The 4,521-nt window shown below is 43.8% G+C and overlaps 1 pseudogene; it reads left to right on the forward strand.

The window, feature by feature from the left end:
• Nucleotides 1–2,099: 2,099 nt before the first annotated feature.
• On the forward strand, nucleotides 2,100–3,961 carry LOC140197051 (alpha-1,4-N-acetylglucosaminyltransferase-like; annotated as a pseudogene).
• The last annotated feature ends 560 nt before the right edge of the window (nucleotides 3,962–4,521 follow it).

A 4,521-nucleotide genomic window follows, 5' to 3' on the forward strand; every position in this document is an offset into this window, starting at 1 on the left:
ATTTGCAGTCAGTGTTTTCTGTCTTGCCAGACCCGCAGACCTGATTCATGGTTACATTCTTTGAGCAGCAACACATTTCTTTAAAAGGCTATTCAAAAGAGAACACCCTCCCATATGAGAGACACAGAGACCCAGGGTGGACAGGCTTCGGAAGTCTTGCTAACTTACTGATGGGTTATGGAATGCCAGTGGATTGGTCAGACCAGTTAAATTTTGCCAGGGTTGAAATGGGACATCACATTGTTTCCATATTTTAATCATTGGATTTTCTCAGGAGAAAGGATAGCAGCAGGATGCTCTCTGGCTCCTTGCAGGGATTGTAAGGAATTAGTATAAAATGAGAACATCTCTGAAGAATGAGGTCGAGGACCTCATCATTATTGATGGCCCAGACTTAAGCTGCAAAGTTAGAGGCTAAGAATATCGAGCTAGCTTGTCAGCTAATGAAGCAACAACACTTAGACACTGCCAAGCTGGTTGGCAGCCCGACCTTGTTAAGGTTTAATCTTTAATGAGGCGGGGTGATGATCCTACTCTGGGGCTGGGAGATGGAGAGTTCTGGCTAGAAGGTGAGGATGGGGAAGAGGGAATAAAGTGAAGTTCTGGAATTCCCTTTCAATGATCACGCTCTTCAATGGGTACCTGAAAGAGTAATGGCCAGGCCGGTGATCATCCGCTCCCATGCCTGCCATGGGGAGCATAGGACCGTGGCTTCTTCCTCTCAGTAGGAGGAGGGGAGGAGAATCAGCAATATGTGGGGATAGTGCAATGGCCCTTCGAGGCAACAGAGATAAGGGGATTCTCTGCGAAGAAATTGGTGAGTTCAGGGGATAGGTTCAGAGAATAGCCTGCGGAGTCTCTGGCCACATGGTTATTGAGGATATGGGATGAAGGAGGTACTAGAGTGAGCCTATCGAACAGAGAGAGAGGTGCTTTAATGAGTTTCTCATCCCAACATAACGTATCACTATGGTATTGAGTAATGGCAGCGGTTAGTTTCGGTATCCCTCTCTTAATGAATGGAATTTAAAACCTCAAGAAGAATAGAGTACAGTAGAGAGGGGCAGTAAAGTTCTATGCCAGTGGGCTCTTATTTCAGAATTATACCGTGATAGTGGTAGCCCGTCAGAGGATGTGGAATTAACTTTTAGAATGATAGGACATGTGGTGAGGGTAGCGGTGCCACCAAACAAAATGAATAGTGCTGTCTTTAATAGCACCAGCTGTTGGTCGTCCTATAAATATATTGCACAGTTTAGAGTGGGTAGAAGAGGGTGCATAAAACCTGGTAAGGAAGTTGGATAAACAGACAGGGAGTGGGAAATCCCGCATGTCCCATAATTAAGTGCTTTTAGCTTTGCTCAAAGCTGGGAGCTCCGGATGCATAGATGACCCCAGTAGATTTACAAGTGAATTGTTGACTCACCTGGAAGGACTTCTGGGTCCTGAATGGAGGTGAGGGAGGAGGTGAATAGGCAGGTGTAGCACTTAGGCCGCCTACTTGGATAAGTGCCAGGAGGGAAATTAGTGGGAAGGGATGAACGGACTCGGGAATCACGGAGGGAGTGATCACTGCAGAAAGCAGAGAGAGGGGTGAGTGGAGGTAAAGATTTGTTTAGTGTTTAATGAACAACTCACAATTGTTACTGGCAATGCCCCGCAAGTCAAACAGCAGATGTGGAGGGAGAAGTTGAGATCACAACTATAACTGCTGCTGTCTCATAATTCCAATGAATGTACTTTGCCTGTGCAGAGTCTGCATACTCTTACTGTGAATTTGTGAATCTCCTTGGATACTCCATTTTCTTCCACATTCCCCAAAGCTTGCATGTTTTTTTGTTAATTAGCCATGATAAATTGCCCTAAGTGTGAAAATAAGTGGTAAAATTTATGAGAAGTTACCACAAATGATGGGTTTTGATATTTCTATAGCTGCTGAGGTCACCAGAGTATCTGCCCAGCGGAGGAATACTTTGTTCTAGTATTGACGTGGGACATGGGAGTTGGTTCTGGTTCAGATGTGGGAAAGGCAGCACGAGTGGTGAGGTTGTCAAGGCAGCAAGAAAGGGGGATTGTGAGATTCTGGGAGTGGGACTGACATGGCCGGAGACTGCAGAATTGTGTCGGTGAGAACGCTAATGGCTGTCTGCTGACACTGGCTGTCCACCATAAGAAGGCAAATTGCAGACATCTGACTCATTTTGTCTGTGGTGAGCTGCTGAACAGTTGCTGCAAGTGATTACGTCTGTTCCTCCAGCTGAGACTGGGCTCGTTAAACTGAGATTATCCACCGCATTGCTTCAGTAAATTTTCACAGAACTGATTCGATTGCCCGTAACTTATCCACTACATGGCTGATGAATCTCAGAGCCAACTTCAGCTGTCCTCTGTATGCTGGGTTCATTTTGTCTGGTTGTGACCTGCTGTCAGAATGTTTGGATATGTCCCAAGTGCAGAGAAAGAGACACTGAAGTGGGTCAACAGTTCACTGACTTTAATGAGAATTGTTGTAGAATTGTTAGGCCAGCAGGACAGCTAATTAAAACTCTCAAACTGAAAGAAAAATGTCAACACCAGAGCTGAAAGCAATAGTAAATGAATACCACTGCTTTGCAGCATCAGTGGAAATGGTAGTTCACTTTCCCAGACAAGAAGGATGGTAAGCAGTGAGCGTAACGTTTCTGTGCTGTTGCTTGGCTCAACAAGTGTACAATGAAAAGAAGGGAGTTAAATATTACAATAATGAAACAGTAATTAGCTGGAACATGCCTATTCACAACTGGAATTGCCAAACCTGTTGCGGAACCCACCTGCAGGGCCACATGGATCCCACTACAGAATTGGAGATTCTAACAGGCTTGTCTCTATCTCTACAACTTTGACTCTCTCCTGGAGAACACAGGGACAAAGAGGTTAGAGTTGTTCCTAATAAGTGGGGCTTTCAGAATAATATGGATTGAGGGAAAGTCTGATGATTCTGATAGTGTTCTCTGGAAGGAGTGTTCTGCAGTGTGGGATTGTGGGGAATGACATTTCACCTTCTCCTTTAGATTACTCATTATAGTGTCTTTGTGTGACGGCTGCAGTCACTGCAAACTGGGATCACCTGACGTAGGAACTTTAGTTTCAGGAAGAGACATAAGGACTGGAGAGGCAGAAACAAGAGAAAATCTGCAGATGCTGGAAATTGAAGTAATACACACAAAATGCTGGATGAACCCAGCATCTATGGAAATGAGTAAACAGTTCATGTTTCAGGCCGAGATCCAAAACATCGACTGTTTACTCCTTTCATGGATATCACCTGGCCTGCTGAGTTCCTCCAGCATTTTGTGTGTAGGACTGGAGAAAAGATGTGTCAAAGAAATGGAAATTAATAAAATTTATTAACATTTACTTTGTTCTTTATATGAAAGATAAATCCAGAAAAGGAGATGTATTGGACCCATGTGCTTGCTGATGGCTGCAGGTTAACTTTGGTCTGGAAATACAGGGACATCTACCTGGATACGGACATTAACACTGAAGGCAATGCTATTTGATAGCTTCACCTGTCCAAAGAGCATAAAACTTATCTGTAAAGGGGCAATGGGTTTCCATCACAATCACCATCTTTTTTTGTGGAATTGCATGGAAGATTTTGTTGCCAATGACACCGGGCACCTTTGGGGTCAACAAGGTCCTAAACTGCTCAGCCATGTGCAGCACTGAGAAACCAAACTCCTTCACTGGGAGGAAGTGCAGCAGCGTCCCTTAATAGATCACAAATCAATTCTACCTGATCACCTTCCCAAAATGAGAAATGCACTTTGCTCCCTGAAGAAAGGATGATGTAGAACTATGCGTGGAGCCCGTGTCTGGAACTTTATGAATATCAGCAATAAAAAATGTTGTTGCTGGAAGTGGATCATTAATGGAACATTTTTTCCAGTTGCATTGTCCAACTACAAACAAAAAATAATTCGATCTAGCAATAGCAATTCATGATTAGGGACCTGATATTATACAATGAGGGACAAAATCAAATTGACAGATTTTCCAAAATTATAGTCTAAAAATACATAAAACTCATTTGGCCACTATTGCAATACTCAATGCATTTAATTTGAAAAAGTTGGAATTCTGACAACTGTTTCAATCTGAGATTAAGGATTAGTTCATTTCTGTGCTCAGCAAATGCCTCACCACCACTGTGGCCTTGAATGTAAAAGAACTTTGATTACTACTATGGATGTACAACCATGAGAATGCATTACTACCATGGAAACATGAAAGTTAGATAAACACAGGGGTGGGATTCATGAAGAGAGGTGATAAGTCATGTCTGGGTCTGATTCAATGGTTTGAGCTGGTGCTTTTGACATGTCCCGTTCCGTGAAGTCCGCATTCTGGTTCACGGTCTGGTTTGTGGACTCTGGACTCCAGGTCTTCCGGCTGTCCCTTGTTTCATTTGGGCTCAATCCTAGGCACCTGATGCTTGTCCTGGGGCTGGGAGTATAAGTGGCCCTGGGGTCGAGTGTG

The sequence above is a fragment of the Mobula birostris genome, chromosome 4 (assembly GCF_030028105.1).
Source record: "Mobula birostris isolate sMobBir1 chromosome 4, sMobBir1.hap1, whole genome shotgun sequence".
NCBI lineage: Eukaryota > Metazoa > Chordata > Chondrichthyes > Myliobatiformes > Myliobatidae > Mobula > Mobula birostris.